General features: G+C 41.9%; 1 protein-coding gene across 2 annotated transcripts in view; it reads left to right on the plus strand.

The window, feature by feature from the left end:
- Positions 1-17,918, plus strand: part of ptprub (protein tyrosine phosphatase receptor type Ub) — a 487,258-nt gene that overhangs the window by 288,967 nt on the left and 180,373 nt on the right. The gene's annotated exons all lie outside the window — the stretch shown is intronic.

A 17,918-nucleotide genomic window follows, 5' to 3' on the forward strand; every position in this document is an offset into this window, starting at 1 on the left:
AAAAAAGTATTTTATATGGAAAGAAAATGGAAAGAATGGAAAAGATGGAAAGAATATGGCACCACTACAAACCTGACAAGAGAAAGCCTCCAACCAAAACTCACAGACCAAGCAAGGAGGGCATTAATCAGAGCTGCAACAAAGACACCAAAGATAACACTGAAGGAGCTGCAAAGATCCACAGCGGAGATGGGAGTATCTGTCCATCGGACCATTTTGAGCCAAACACTCCACAGAGCGGGGCTTTATGGAAGAGTGGCCAGAAAAAAAGTCATTGCTTAAGAAAACACATTTGGAGTTTGCCCAACAACATGTGGCAAACTCCCCAAACACATGGAAGAAGATTCTCTGGTCACATGAGACTAAAATTGATCTTTTTGGCATTCATGGGAAATGCCATGTGTGGTGCAAACCCATCACCCTGAGAACACCATTCCTACAGTGAAGCATGTTGGCAGCATCATGCTGTGGGGATATTTTTCTTCTGCAGGGACAGGAAAGCTGACCAGGACTGAAGGAAAGATGGATGGCGCTAAATCCAGGGCAATTCTGGAGGAAAACCAATTTGAGTCAGCCAGAGGTTTGAGACTGGGATGAAGGTTCACATTCAAGCAGGACAATGACCCTAAACATACTGCTAAAGCTACACTGGAGTGGTTTACAGGGAAGCATTTAAATGTCTTGGAATGGCCTAATCAAAGCCCATACCTCAATCCAATTGAGAATCTGTGGCATAACTTGAAGACTGCTGTACACCAACGCAACCCATCTAACTTGAAGGAGTTAGAGCAGTTTTGCCTTGAGGAATGGGCAAAAATCCCAGTGGCTAGATGTGCTAAGCTAATAGAGACACACCCCAAGAGACTTCCAGCTGTAATTGCAGCAAAAGATGGCTCTACAAAGTATTGACTTGGGGGGTGAATATCTATGCACACTCCAGATTTCTGTTTTTTCATCTAAATTATTTTTTGTGTCACAATAAACCAACAATTTTCACCTTTAATGTGGTAGGCATGTTGTGTAAATCAAATGGTGCTAACCCCCCAAAAATCCATTTCAATTCCAGCTTGTTATGCGACAAAACAGGACAAACACCAATGGTGATGAATACTTTTGCAAGACACTGTAATATTAGATTCCAGTTATAATATTCTTAGATCCGAATGTACTGTCATTTTAAAATATTATTAAAAGAGCATAGGCAGGGTAACTTTATATTAGGGTTTATATTGGATTATATTATACTTTATATTGGAATGACATTTATATAAATATACCCTGATATGATAATACTCTAGAGGTGGTAACAGTTCATTGCATTGCCAGAAACCAATCTCAGATCTTGGCACTGAAGTACCAGGTCAAGTACCAACAGGGTAAACTTGAGTCTTTTTTATTTACAAGGTCAAACTCTCACAGACTCCCTGACTTTAGTGTTTATTTAAAAAGTGGCTGAAGGAATGTTTTTTTTGTTCCTGAAGGAAGGACACCTCATAACAGGCCATCTTTATTGCCATCTCTCTCTCTCTCTCTCTCTCTCTCTCTCTCTCTCTCTCTCTCTCCACACACACATACATACACACAGACACACACACACACACACACACACACATATATATATATATATATATATATATATATATATATATATATATATATATATATGAGAGAGAGAGATTTGTTTTTGAGTCATTGCATTTGCCATCATATGGATCAGGTTAGCATTTGCCAAATGTGCTTTCTATAATGTCAGGTTCTGTATTAAAAACAGTGATATTTGGAAACTTATATCAAAGGTTTAGCTAAGTTAAGATTGTGTCAAAGTCCAGGGTTGCTAGTCTGCATCATCATGGTAATTCAGTCTCCCCACATCACTTCATGCACAACAGAAGGCAAACCACTCATAATGCTAATCACTGACACTAGGCTGTCAGGGCAGGATTCACTGAGCAGTAGTTTCTGATTCTCAGCTCCTTTCTGATCCCTAATTGGGGAAAATGCAAGAGTGAAATAAGGACAGGTAGGGCTTGAGCTCACCCTGCTTCCCTGTGCCATGCCTAGTCATGTCTCTGAACACTCTGATGGAGTCTGTGAGGCGGTGCTGGTCTAATCCCATTGATAGATGTAGTAGTGAGGATTAGGCAGAGGTTAGAGAAAAGGCTGTTTGGTGCAAGACAAAGTTGCCTGAAAGCAAAGGTTTATTAAACCCTTTGGCTGGTATCATAAATGAAACATTAAACCCTCCCAAAATGGAAAAGAATGAAAACTCATTATGTGCTGAAACAAGCGAAGACTGGTGTGTGTGTGAGAGAGAGAGAGAGAGAGAGAGAGAGAGAGATTCTTTATGTAATGTAATTATTAATATGATGCATAAATTAGCATGTAATACTTTTAATTTGAAATGTTTATTATTTATTTAGAATTTCAATACTTTTTTATTACATTGTTGGTCATATTATAATGAACTTGCTAATATACAGTGCACGCCACGATTACTGGTTCCACCTTGTAAAGATTAGTAAAAAGTGTTAGAAAAAATCCACCTTTTGGTGAAGTAGCTTCATCTCACACTGAAAAAAAGGAGAAAAATCCAACCTTTAATTGAAATAAATTATTCAGGGAAAACCAAGTCTCTCATCCATCCATCCATCCATCCATCCGTTATCTGTAACCGCTTATCTTGTGCAGAGTCACGGGCAAGCTGGAGCCTATCCCAGCTGACTATGGGCGAGAGGTGGGGTACACCCTGGACAAGTTGCCAGGTCATCGCAGGGCTGACACATAGAGACAAACAACCATTCACACTCACACCTACAGTCAATTTAGAGCCACCAGTTAGCCTAACCTGCATGTCTTTGGACTGTGGGGGAAACCGGAGCACCCGGAGGAAACCCACACAGACATGGGGAGAACATGCAAACTCCACACAGAATGGCCTCGTCAACCACTGGGCTCAAACCCAGAACCCTCTTGCTGTGAGGCGACAGTGCTAACCACTATATCACCATGCCACCACAAATCCCTCATCAAGAAATAATTATTTTTTAACAAAACTCATGTGCCATTATTATTGGCACCCCTAGATTTATACACGATGTAACTGAAGCATGTTTCCAATTTACATCATACATACAGTATGAGTTGACTGGAGTGTGTAGGAACTTTCAAGCTGTAATCCATGACTTCCTGATTAACTGGGTATAAATATGAGGTGGCACAGAGCCCAGATTCCCTTAGTCATCCATCAACATGGGAAAGATAAGAGAACACACAAACCAAATGAGGGAGAAGTGTGTTGACCTTCATAAGTCAGGGAAAGATTATTAAAAAAACAAAAACAAAAAACATTTACCATGTGTAAATGTTAAACCACCTGATTTATCTTGGAAACAACTGTTAATTTGCTTGAAAGGCAATTCAGAAAATGATTAATTAGCAATTTGAAATAATCAAAATGGCCAGAATGCTGTGTGCTGTTCTAAAATATTTGGCTGTCCTACTTAAATGTTTCAAAATTGATGACAGATTCACAAGAACATTTCATTTGACTTATTTTGAGTTATGTTCATGTCAGCAGTCTGAAGTGGCTGAGATAACACTAACTGACCTATAATTGACGGGTATTTAAATAAATATTTAATTGATTGCCTTAGATCAGAGGTGTATAAATCTTATGTACAAAGGGGTGGTGTAGAGGGAGGTTTTCTTTCCAGCCAAGAAGAAGCCATAACTGATGAGGAAAAGATATGACCCTTTAACTGTGTCTCATTTAGGAGCTCCATTTAGGTCTCAATGGTGTTTGCAGTGTGAAGGAGGATTCATTATAATGCTGAAAGCAATTTCTTCTTTTGCAGTTTTCCCAGAAATACAGTGCACTGAAGCAAAAACACTTTACAGTTTTCTCTGCATTCATTATTTCATTGATTTTCACCCAGTTACCAACATGAATGTGTGAAATGTACCACCAGACTATGATATAGTACTGCCTTTGTAAACCAAAAATCTCAAACTTGTACTCATCATTACACAGGGCATCCTGTCTTTGGTTGTCACCCCATGCTTTAAGGACTTTATTGTACTTCCTGGTGCCCTCAGAAACCATTTTTCTAAGAATTATTGCTCATAATTAAAGTGTGTGTGTTTTTTTTATACCACATCACTTGGTCAACTTCTAATTGAGTCTTTTAGGGGATTTCTTTTTGTACTATAGGGAAATTACCTTTAACTATTGTTAAAGGCTATTATTTGGGATATTTCACATTTATTTTCCCTCATTTCTTTGTCAGTTTGAATATTCAATGTTGAAAATACAATTTGGTAGGCTATTGCTCTGTCATATGTGTGATTAAAAAAATGTAGAACTGCTCTTCCCAATACTGTGGGAATTATTTTGCTAGCACAATTTGGGTCCACTCGCGGCTGACTGTGGTCTTTCTGTATTCTCCCCATGCCTGCATGGGTTTCCTCTGGGTGCTCCAGTTTCCTCCTACAGACAAAACACCTGCAGTTTAGATCATCTGGCTACTCTAAATTGCCCATAGTTATGAATGTGAGTGTGAATGGTTGTGTGTCTCTGTGTTAGCCCTGCGATACATTGGCAACCTGCCCAAGGTGTACCGCACCTCTCGCCCAAAGTCAGCTGGGATTGGCTCCAGTTTCCCCTGCAACTCTGACAGATAAGCAGTACAGATGATGGATGGATGGATGGATGGATGGATGGATGGATGGATGGCTTTGGGCCCACTTGTCTCCTTAGAACAGAGATAATCAAACTGGGGAGGGTGGAAGAAATTGGAATTGCAGGGGAATTGTGGGTGAGGGGTAAGATGGAAAATCATAAAAATGAATATTTAAATGACTATCAGACTTGCTAGCCTTTACACATTTTGCATCGTAGCTCCAGATATTAACACCATTGTATGCTGGAACACAAATATGAACAGTCTTCATTTTTCTCCAGTAAAAACAGCAGATGAACCAGTCGACTTGTGAATCTGGAGTGACTGACAATTGTGTAAGTGGTTTGAACCTCCCGATATTAATTAACACCTCCTGCAGCCCCCCCTCCATGTTATATTGATAGTGTCTCAGTTGGTTCCATTGTTTTGACTCAAAAATCTCTTTAACTGAAAAGGGAGCCTCATGGGGAAAAGTTTTGAATACATATGCTTTAGAGGATAGTCAATTCAATTCAGTTCAGAATAATTCTGACTGTTTATCCTGTTGTGAAAATTTAGTCTTTCGTAGTCTCTCCCAGGATGACAATGCCCACATCCACAAGGTATAAGGGCTCACTGAATGGTTTGATCGTATGGAAATTATGTAAATTATATGCTATGGCCTTCACATTCACCAGACCTCAACCCTGTTGAACATCTGTGGGAGATTTTGGACTGAAATGTTATTAAATACACTCTACCACCATCCTCACAACAACAACAAAAAAATAATAAAAATAAAAAATATTAAAAATAAAAAAAGGTTCATCCTTCCAGGTCTGGTTGCAGAAACCTGAAGAATTTATGCCAAGGTGCACTGAAGCTTTTCTTATAGGTTGTATTGGCACAACACTCTTCTATGACACTTTATGTTGGTTTTTCTTGTATTTTATCACCATTTCGACCATGTACCTGCTAATTAGGTTCAACTAATTAGTGACTATCAGAGGCAGGTTTTGGTGCAGGAACTTAAATGCAGTAGCTGGGGAACCTCAATGCCTGGGAAAGCTCTTCTAGCCATCTCACAGGATATTACTAACTTTCAGGAAAATGCAAGAGATTCTTAAGTTAGATAGATAGATAGATAGATAGATAGATAGATAGATAGATAGATAGATAGATAGATAGATAGATAGATAGATAGATAGATAGATAGATTTTATGGGTATAGTGCTTTTATAACAACAGACGTTGTCTCAAAGCAAATTTACAGAAAAATAAAAATTTTAAACATATGAATTTTCCCCTGAAACAAACAAACAAATATTGTACATTATAATGGCAGTAGCATACATACAACATTATCACATACTATAAAGCCCAGATAAATATCTAGCCTAAGAATATTGCTCTGTACTCAGAATCAGAAATAATTTTACATCTTTTTGAACAAATTTATCCCAATGGCTTCATGTGTTTCTTGCAAAAATATAGCTTTCACCCTTCTTTAAGGAGTAGTGTCAGTAAACCTGCTGTAGATATGGTACTCAAACTACAAACATAGACATTCAAGACTACAATCCCCGAGACTCACAGTGCCCTCTGTCTCCCGAATATTAACTACAGCTGACACTCATCTCCTCAATTAGTCCTTCTCCTACTTAAGCCACTCTCACACTCCACTCCAGCGCGGAGTATCATTCTGTATTCACCCAGTTCATACCAAGCCTTGCATTTCTCTATCTACCTCTTGATTTCCTGACCTTTGCTAGCCTTATTTTGTTTATGCTCTTTGTCTCATCTACTCTATGTTGTTTGCCGATCGACCGACCCTCGCTTGTTTCCTGACCTCACTTCTTGTCTATCGTTTGGTCTTCATCGACAGTCTGCTTCCCCCCTCTCCTCTGCATTTATATCCGTAAATGCCTGCATTCTGACAGGATACTTTGCCATTATGGATGTTGCGGAAGAGGCGAAGCAGGCTGCTTTGAATGCTTAGGGTCACTTACTGGGAGAACATCAACAGATGCTAGCGGATCTCAACACCCGTCTAACACAGCTGACTACCGTGATGTCACAGGCCCTCCTACTGCACCCTGAGTCTCTTCCTAGCCCCATGCTACAACTTCTTGTACCCGAGAAGTTTGCTGGAGATGCCCTCACTTGTAAGGGTTTCTTGCTTCAATGCTGTATGTATTTCGCCACCATGCCGAATCTCTCCAATAAGCATAAAATTGCTAAATTCCTTTCTTCCTTCTCTGGCAAAGCGTTACACTGGGCAAGCACAGTATGGAGCAAAGACCACAAACAAATCACGTCATATGAGCAATTTCTCTCTGTTTGAGAGGGTATTTGACCATGAACCAGAAGGTATTGAAATTGGTGAAAATCTGCTTACTATTTCACAAGGTTCTCAAAGTGTGGCGGAATATGCTCTCAACTTTAGAACCATGGCATCAGCCAGTGGATGGAACGAGCCCGCTTTGAAGGCTGTCTTCTGTCAAGGTCTACATCCTGCTATTCTCAGTGAGCTAGCATGCTGGGAGGAACAACTCATGCTGGACTCGCTGATCGATTTGGCCATCCGACTCGATCATCTATTGGCACACCGCCCCTCTATTCAGAAAAGCTTTAAGCCTATCACGGCTGCCGAAGACAGCTATCCCATGGAAGTTTCACGCACCAGGCTGTCACGCTCCAAGTGCGAGAGACGGAGGAGGAAGGGGTTGTGCTTCTACTGCGGGAGCTCTGAGCATCAGTTCAACCACTGTCCCATTCGTCCATCCCGTACAGCTCCAGCAGAAGGTTCGATACACTCTGTGAGTCCGGTGAGAGAATTTATGTCCAAGTCTTTTAAAATTCCAGTATTATTGAAGTTGACTGATTCCACACAACTCCTGTGTGCTTTTATTGATTCAGGGGTGGAAGGGAACTTTATCACCCATTCCATCATGCATAAACTCAACCTGCCACCGGTCCCCTTGCAAAGCGCGCTCAGCATTAGGACCATTGATGGAGGACCAATAGGAGATGGTCTTGTCACTTCATGGACCACACCGCTTCACCTCCAAGTGGGCATTCTACATTCGGAACAAATCTCACTATATGTCACAAATACAGTAAGTCACAACCTTATTCTCAGCTATCTATGGCTACAGCTTCACAATCCCTTGATCTCATGGCAGAGCAAGGAAATTCTTCAGTGGTCTCCAACTTGTTTCAATAACTACATCTCTTGTCTTTAAGTTAAGCTCTCATCTACCACAGTAGAGAGTCCTCAACCTGATTCCTTGGAAGGCATCTCAGAGTGCTACATGGATTTGCAGGAGGTCATTAGCAAGGGAAAGGCAAGTGGGCTACCACCACATTGGCCCTATGACTGTGCTGTTGACCTTCTGCCAGGCATGTCACCTCCACGGGGGCACATCTACCCCCTTTCCCAGAAAGAACATGCCGCCATGGAGGAGTACATCCAAGAGGCCCTCAAGCATGGCTCTATCTGCCCATCCAAATCTCCCGTTTCCGCAGGGTTCTTTTTCGTGGAGAAATGAGGCGGCGGACTCTGACCATGCATTGATTACAGAGGGTTGAACCAGGTATCAGTAAAATACCCTTATCCCCTTCGTCTAGTTCCTGCAGCACTAGGACAGCTTTGATCATCTAAGATATTTTCTAAGTTGGATCTAAGAAGTGCATATAACTTGATCAGGATCAAAAGGGGCGATGAATGCAAGACCGCCTTTAGCACAACCGCCGGCCATTTTGAGTACCAGGTGATGCCATATGGTCTTTCTTCGGCACCTAGCGTGTGCCAATGCCTAATCAAAGATGTGCTATGGGACATGCTAGGCAGATTCGCCATCGCATACATTGATGACATCCTGATCTACTCCACAGATGAAGAAAGTCACAAGAAGCATGTCAGAGCCTCTACTTGAAAATCACCTCTACATCAAAGCTGAGAAATGCAAGTTTCATCAGGTTTGAATCTCCTTCCTAGGATACATTATAAGCACTGAAGGAGTTAGCATGGACTCCTCCAAGGTCTCCGCGGTTACTTCCTGGCCCACACCCACTTCAGTAAAGGAACGTTAGTGTTTTTTGGGGTTTGCAAACTTCTATCGCTGATTCATCAGGGGTTTCAGCACTATCGCTAACCCCTTAATGACCTTACTGAAGAAAGGCCCAAAGCACCTCCAGTGGAACCCCAAGGCCAAGGAGGCATTTCAGCATCTCAAGTGAGCCTTCACATCTGCTCCAATCCTCCAGCATCCAGACCCCACCAAACCTTTTACGGTAGAAGTGGATGCATCTGACATGGGTGTAGGGTCAATTCCATCCCAGCAGTTTGGTGAGAAACAGAAACTACATCCTATAGCCTTCTTCTCGAAAAAACTTTCTTCTGCAGAGAGGAACTACGATGTCGGCAGCAGGGAACTGCTTGCCATTAAGCTAGCTCTCGAAGAGTGGCAACATTAGCTTGAAGGGTCCACTCACCTTTTTGTTATTCTCACAGACCACAAGAACCTGGAATACCTCAGGAAAGCCAAGAGGCTAAACCCTCGTCAGGCCAGGTGGGCATTATTCTTCACGAGGTTCAACTTCACCATTTCATTCTGCCTTGGTTCCAAGAACACCAAGGCTGATGCTCTATCTCGCAGCTTTAGTTCTATGCACCTAGATTCTGTAACCCATCCCATTCTCCCAACTCAGTGCTTTCTGCAATCCATCACCTGGGACTTGGACAGAGAGATAAGAAATGCTCAAAGTCTTCCCCATAACCTCCCACCTGGTCTACTCTACGTGCCCAAGCAGTTTCAAGGGTGACTAATCACATGGGCCCATGCATCACCTGCCACAGGGTATCTTGGCAGTCACTGCACCCATCTGATGCTGAAGGATAAGTATTTGTGGGAAAACATGCTGACGGAAATTAACCAATTCATAGCCTCTTGTTCTATATGTGCTCAGGCTAAAGTTCCTAGAACCCCTCCTGCTGGCAAATTGTGCCCCCTCCCTGTTCCTCAGAGACGCTGGTCCCATATAGCCATTGACTTCATCACGGACCTCCCTCCCTCTGAGGAGAACACCACCATTATGGTGACCTTGGACCATTTCTTGAAGGCTCTCAAACTCATCCCTTTACCAGGCATCCCAACAGCATCCCAGACAGCAGAACTCCTCTTCCAGTATGTGTTCAGGTACTATGGTATTCCAGAGGATATAGTCAGCGACAGAGGATGACAATTCATTTCTCGCTTCTGGACCTGCTTTATGGAGAGGTTAGGGGTTGCAGTAAGTCTTACATCAGGTTACCACCCTCAGTCCAATAACCAGGTTGAGCGAGCCAACCAGGAGATCAGTTGCTTCCTGAAAATCTTCTACATGCACAACCAGGGGGACTGGGCATGCTTTCTCCCATGGGTCGAGTATGCACAGAACTCCCTCAGACACTCTAACACGATTAACACCATTTCAGTGCGTACTCGGCTACCAACCACCCTTGTTCCCATGGGACGATGCACCAAACCAGGTACAGGTGGTAGATGACTAGTTTACACGCAGCCAAGCAATATGGGAGGAGGTTCACCAACGTCTTGAAACAATCAACACGAAGTATAAAGAATATGCAGACAGAAATAGGGGAGAAAACCCAGACTTTTCCCTGGGCGACAGAGTATGAGTAGCTACGAAAAACCTGAGAGAGCCAAACACCTGCAAAATACTTCAGCCACGATACACTGGGCCATTCAAGATATTGCAATGCATTAATGAAGTCTCCTACTGCTTAGAACTCCCCCCTCACAGCAGACTATCACTCACATTTCACGTCTCCAACCTCAAACCAGCTATCCTGGGCCCCCTGGCCAAGAACACTTCAGTCCAGGAACACCCTGAACACCTTCTAGAAGGGGAACCCATCTACCAGGTAAGTAAGATTCTCGACTCCAGACACAGAAGAGGAGAAGTCAAGTACCTGGTAGATTGGGAAGGCTATGGACCTGAGGAACAAAGCTGGGTCTTTGCCAAGGATATCCTAGACCCTCTTCTCAGACAAGAATTTCATGCTCAACATTCACACAAACCAGCACCACAAGGTAGAGGGCACCATAGAAAAAATTCATCTCCCAGAGGGAGCTCCTCGGGGGGGCTCTGTCAGTAAACCTGCTGTAGATACTCAAACTCCAAACATGGACATTCAACACTACAATCCCCAAGACTCACAGTGCCCGCTGTCTCCCAAATATTAACTATAGCTGTCACTCATCTCCTCAATTAGCCCTTCTCCTACTTAAACCACTCTCACACTCCTCTCCAGTGTGAAGTATCGTTCTGTATTCACCCAGTTCATACCAATCCTTGCATTTCTCTATCTGCCTGTCAATTTCCTGACCTTCGCTAGCCTTATTTTGTTTACACTCTTTGTCTTGTCTACTCTATGTTGTTTGCTAATCGACTGACCCTCGCTTGTTTCCTGACCTCACTTCTTGTCTATCGTTTTGGCTTTGTTGACAGTCTGCTTCCCCGCTCTCCTCTGCATTTACATCCATAAGTGCCTGTACTCTGACAAGTAGTATAGTATTACTGCCATGATAAGAGGTAACTTAAACTCCAGTCCTGTTCTGTGCTGTGTAAATTCCTTTTTACACAGATATTCCATAATATTGGTGTAAAAAAGTAACCTCAATATTCTGGCTTTAGTGATTTACACTGACCCAAATAAAGCTGGCATGAAGCCGTGCCAGTGTGTGTTTTTACATTGTGAGCTGGCGTTCCACAACCAGAGGTGAGACATTTCACAACGGAACGTCAGTGTCCAGGGTGATGCATCTACTGTATGCATCAGAAATATGAAAACCCCGAGCATACCGGTGCTGCTTTAAAAACAACAACAGGTGAACTGAGTGTTGAGGTGCTTTTGTTAGCCATGCACATTTATATAACTCTTTAAACATAAAGTTGCTGAGCATCATATGTAACGTCTAATCACTTGCGTTAAATAATTCACATTAAATGGAAGTAATAGCTTCAATATATATAACACATTTGTATCCTTTAGCACACAAACTGAGCTGGCTTTTCTGGGGGGGAAAAGTGTCACAGAAAACTATGCTTGAATGAGAGAATGAGAGTGAAAGGTAATGAGGATGAGAGGAGCAGAGAGACTTTTGCAAACAACGTTTGTGTGATCAGAATTATTTGAAGAGAACTAGGAAGCAATTTGAGGCAGAAAGCCACACAGACCTTAGACACCATAAACAGAGACTTTTGAATTCATGCTGGTCTCAGAAAATAGAATGTCAGCGTCAAAAACGTCAAACCCCTGTCCCATCATTCCACCTGTCCCTTTTACACAGTTGTCTATTCCGGCTCTGCTACTACCAATTGTTCCGGCTCAGAGGCGGAACAACACAGACCCCCTCATTCTGCATTCAAACGTTTTATACAGAACACGAGGCAGAATAAAGCCGTAAAAATTCCACCTTGAACAGGCAGTGTACAAGGGGTCTAAGACAGTTTAGGACATGGCTGCTTTCCCTCAGCAGCAGGTGGCTGATGGGCTCTCTGATGGGGCTGACTTGGACAGGAGGTCCAATTTAAAATGCATCACTGCGCCTAAATTAAGCACAACAGATTGGCCTAGTGGGACAGGTTCAAAGAAGTCTGACTGCATGTTTGAGAGCCTGGCTGGATTTTCAACCTTATGTCGTAATGCTCTTTATTTTTGGATTCTGGTGCTCTGAGGCTTCTACATGCCATTCACAATCCCATTCACCCCATTCCCTGTGCTAACAAGGAGCTAATCATTTTAATTAACTCGATCAACTCATTTTAACATTTCATTGTTCCTAAATGAAGGTATTGATTAGAAACCAGCAGTACTAATGCATAGCACCTAAAATAAATGAATAATTGTGCACATTCAGACCAGATTGTGTATATAAATAAAATAAATATTGAAAACATATCCAATCCCAACTCAGAAAAAGTTGACATGGTATGCTGAAATTGAAATTAAAACTGAACACAATGGTTATTTTAAAATCTTTAAAAATATTTTAAATATTTTAAAAAATTAAAAATATTGCATTCAAAACAACACAACAGCACAGTATTTGATGTTTTACTTCACATATTTTATTGTTATTTCAAAATAAACACATTCAAGAAAGTTGGAACGGTAAAGCATTTATCACTTTGTAATGTCGCCATTCCTTCTCACAACACTGAAGATGTTTAGGGACTGAAGACACCAAGTGATGGTGTTTCAGGTGTTATTTTGTTCCATTCTTCCTGCAAACAGGTCTTAAGGTATACAACAATACGGGGTCGTCATTGTCATATTTTTTGTTTCAAAATTTGCCACACATTCCGTATTGGGGACAGAGGGCACAGACACCCTCTTCTTCTGCAGCCATGCCTTTGTAATGTGTACATAATGTGGTTTTGCACTGTTTTGTAGAAATATCCCTAGAAAAGATGTTGTCTTGAAGGCAGCATATGTTACTCCAAAATCTCAACGTACTTTTCTGCATTAATGCTGCCATCACAGAAGTGAAAGTTACCTTTGCCAAGGGCACTGACACAACCCCATACCATGAGCAGACCCTGGATTTTGCATTTGCTGCTGGTAACAGTCTGGATGGTCCTTTTCGTCTTTGGTATGGAGCACACAGCGTCCATTTTTCTGAAAAGAGATGGAATGCTGATTTGTCTGATCACAATACACATTTCTACTGTGTGACGATCCATCCGAGCCCAGTGAATTCAATGGCACTTCTGGACACAGTTAACATAGAGCACACACACATGTGCATTCTGTGTTACGCACTTCCTGGTTCCTGAGTTGTTTGCGATGAGGCCTATTTTCCCGCGAGTGTTGGCGTTAATTACTAATCTTTTTTAAAGTTTTTCTACAAATAATTTTCCAGTATCCTCTTCATTTTTATTGTACTGTCGCTTTTCTTTTTGTACTTTCCACTTTCGCTTTCCTTTTTCCGTTTTTTTTTTCTCTTTTTTTGGAAGAACGCAGAGACCGGAAGCTTTCTTTTTCTTTTTTTTCTACTCCTGAGTAAAGACCACAAGCGGAGGCCATCCACATCGGATCTGCTTTAATATCAACAGATCTTCGATTAAGGTACGTGAATCTTTTCATCATGGCACACCTTCAGCCTGTTCAGTGTGCTGAGTGCAGGATGTTTAGTCATTCTTCCTCCGTCGCTAGCAATAGCTTTATTTGTGGTAAGTGCAGATTAGTTAGCTCTCTGATGGGGAAGATTATAGTGCTAGAAGCACGTGTCCAAGCTTTAGAGAAGGTCAGTGAGCGTGAGAACAGTGTAGTTTCTGTAGAGGAAAGTCTGGATGCCCTAGGTGGAGTTATCAATCCCCCAACTCCGGCATTAGAGCCCTTACAGCAGGGTGAATGGGTGACGGTTCGGTGGCATAAGCGCAGAGCCAAAGCTACCGCTGAGGCTCGCCCATGGGAGCACCACTCCTCTCCGCGTCACGTGTCGAACAGGTTTGCTCTCCTTAGTGATGCACCCACTGAGAAACCTGAAAGAGCTCTGGTTATAGGGGACTCTATCATATGGCACGTGAAATTAGCTCAGCCTTTAGGGGCACCAGCAGCTTTAGTCAGGTGTATACCGGGAACCAGGGCGCCGGACATAGCAGGTAATCTTAGGGTCCTAGGCAAGCACAGGTTCTCAAAGATAGTTATCCATGCAGGAGCTAATGATATACACCTTTGTCAGTCTGAGGTTACTAAGAGTAACTTTGTAGAGGTGTTTAAATTAGCGAAGGCAATGTCCGATGCTGTAGTATGCTCTGGCCCCATCCCAATGCGGTGTGGCGATATAGCTTACAGCAGGTTATGGTCGCTGAACTGCTGGTTGTCCGGGTGGTGTTCTGAAAACTGTGGGCTTTATAGATAATTGGGCTAATTGTGAGGGCACTGCTGGCCTATTAAGGCGGGACGGTATCCATCCCACTCGGGAAGGTGCTGCTCTCATTTCCTGCAGCATAGGCTATAGTCTCAGGACAGGCCTAGTTAATTTCTGACAATCCAGAGCCAAGGCCAGGGAGCAGACGAACAGGCTAAACTGACCGTCTGCTAGCTGCCCAGAGTTGTCACTCAGGGTCCACTACATCGAGACTGTGTCTGTTCCCCGAGCTAAACAAAAAGGTAGAAATATTCAGAGAGTTTGTTCCAGTAACCTAATCAGTATAAAATTAGATCATACGGACTGTACAGCTGCTGCCAGCACCTTTGATCTAAAGGTGGGGCTATTAAATATTAGATCTCTTACATCTAAAGCGCTAATGGTTAATGAACTCATTACTGATCAGGAGTTTAATGTACATTGTTTAACTGAAACATGGATTAAGCCAAATGAATATATAGCATTAAATGAAGCGAGTGCTCCTGGATGCAGTTATATACACCAGCCTCGTCTAACTGGCAGAGGAGGAGGCGTCGTGGTTATTTATAATGATTATCTTGGTGTAACACAAAAACCTGGTTATAAATTTAATACATTTGAAGTTCTTCATACTCATATAATGTATGTAGCCTCGAAAAATAAGTCTACCCAGTTAATTCCGTTACTTATTATTTACAGGCCCCCGGGGCCATATTCTGAGTTTCTTTCTGAATTTGCAGATTTTATCTCAGATTTGGTTATTTCCTTAGACAAAGCTTTAGTTGTCGGAGATTTTAATATTCACTTCGATAACCCAGAAGAACCTTTGAAAACAGCGTTTGTGTCCATTTTAGATTCAATAGGGATTAATCAGAATGTCGTAGGACCGACCCATAATGGTGGTCACACCCTCGATCTAATGAATATGAATGAATATGAATATGTCTTTATTGTCATTGCCACAAGTACAACGAAATTGAAAGTGCTATCCAGTCAGTGCAAAGAGTCAATAAATAGGGTAAAATAATAGGGTAAAAAGCAATAAACAGTGGCCTAAGCCCAAGACACACAGACCACACACTCACACACATACCTACACAGTTCCAGTTGCCTCATTCACACAGTTCAGACATCAGACATCATGTAAACAAATTCTCTGTATGTAAGCAGAGTTCCTTAGTTTCTAGCAGCATTAAGGCAGGTGACTGCAGTGGGATAGAAACTGTTCTTAAATCTATTTGTCCTTGCCCTGATTGCTCTGTACCGCTTGCCTGAGGGCATCAGTTCAAACAGGGGATAGCCAGGGTGTGAGGTGTCTTTTATAATGTTCTGGGCTTTTTTCAAACACCGCAAGCGGTGAAGTTCTTACAGTGTGGGGAGAGGGCATCCAACAATCTTTTGGGCGGTGTTGGTGACCCCCTGAACCGCTTTCCTCTGAGCTGCTGTGCTGCTTTTATACCAGATGCATATGCAGTATATTAGTATGCTTTCAATGGAGGCCCTGTAGAAACAGACCAGCAGTCTTTGTGTGATGTTGTTCTTTCTGAGTGTTCTGAGAAAGTACAGTCTCTGTTGGGTCTTTTTCAGCAGCTCAGAGGTGTTTACGCTCCAGGACAGACTGTCCTCGATGTTGACTCCCAGGAAACGAAAGTCTGCTACCCTCTCCACACATTGCCCGTTGATGGTTAGAGGTGGAATCTCAGTTCTTTTCCTTCTGTAGTCGACTATGAGTTCTTTTGTCTTTGAGGTATTCAGGAGAAGGTTGTTGGCCACGCACCATGACACCAGCTGCTCTACCTCGTCTCTGTAGGTGTAATACTAACATTCGGGTTAAACATAGAAAATATAGTCATACTTCCACAGTCTGAAGTTATCTCAGATCATTATCTCATCTCATTCAAACTATGTCTGAGTAATAATATATGCACCTCACCACGCTACTGTATTAAATGTACATTCACCACGTCAACTACTGCACAGAGCTTTATAAATGATCCAGAGTTATCAACTTTGATTGGGTCACTATCAGCCCCTGCAGAACTTGATCAGGCAACTAAATGCTTAGAGTCAACATTCCGCCGTACCTTAGATAATGTAGCTCCTCTTAAAAGGAAAATGGTCAGAGACAAAAAATTAGCATACCTGTAGTATGTAGTAGCAACGATTTCATTAATTTTTTTTAAAATTACAAAATTGAGAATATCCGACAAAAAATTCAGACTACTAATTTAAGGTCAGACAATGTAAGGGACCCTGTAATTAACAATATAACTGTATCAGATCATCAATTAGAATGTTTTACTCCCCTAAAATAAACTGAATTACTTTCATTAATCTCAGCATCAAAAGCCTCAACTTGTGTACTAGATCCCTTACCTACACGTCTATTCAAACAGATAATACCTGAAGTAACTGAACCGCTTCTAAAAATAATAAATTCTTCTCTTAGGATTGGCTATGTACCCAAATCCTTTAAACTAGCAGTTATCAAACCCCTGATTAAAAAACTTGACCTTGATCCCTGTCAGCTGTCCAATTATCAGCCAATATCAAACCTCCCCTTTATCTCCAAGATCCTTGAAAAAGCTGTGGCACAGCAGTTATGCTCATATTTACATAGAAATAACATCCATGAAATGTATCAGTCAGGATTTAGACCTAATCATAGCACAGAGACAGCTTTGGTTAAAGTAGTAAACGACCTACTGTTGGCGTCTGATCAGGGCTGTGTCTCGCTGCTTGTGTTGCTTGACCTTAGTGCAGCATTTGATACCATTGATCATTCCATTCTTCTGGACAGACTAGAAAATTTTGTGGGAGTTAAGGGAATGGCCCTCTCCTGGCTCAGCTCTTATTTAACTGATCGCTATCAGTATGTTGATATACTGTAAATGGTGATATTTCTAGACGTACTGAGGCAAAGTTTGGTGTTCCACAAGGTTCTGTCTTGGGTCCACTGCTTTTTTCTTTATATATGTTACCTCTGGGTGATATTATTCGTAAACATTGTATTAGTTTCCACTGTTATGCTGATGACACACAGTTGTATGTTTCTGCAAAACGTGATGAGAGACACCAGCTTAAGAGAATTGAGGAATGTGTAAAGGACATTAGACACTGGATGCTTATTAATTTCCTTCTGCTTAACTCTGACAAGACTGAAGTACTTGTACTAGGACCACATGCAGCTAGAAGTAAGTTTTCTGATTACACAGTAACTCTGGATGGCCTTTCTGTTTCTTCACATGCAGCAGTAAAAGACCTCGGAGTGATTATTGACCCAAGTCTTTCATTCGAAACTCACATTGATAACATTACCCGGATAGCTTTCTTTCAT

The sequence above is a fragment of the Neoarius graeffei genome, chromosome 5 (genome assembly GCF_027579695.1).
Source record: "Neoarius graeffei isolate fNeoGra1 chromosome 5, fNeoGra1.pri, whole genome shotgun sequence".
Classification (NCBI taxonomy): domain Eukaryota; kingdom Metazoa; phylum Chordata; class Actinopteri; order Siluriformes; family Ariidae; genus Neoarius; species Neoarius graeffei.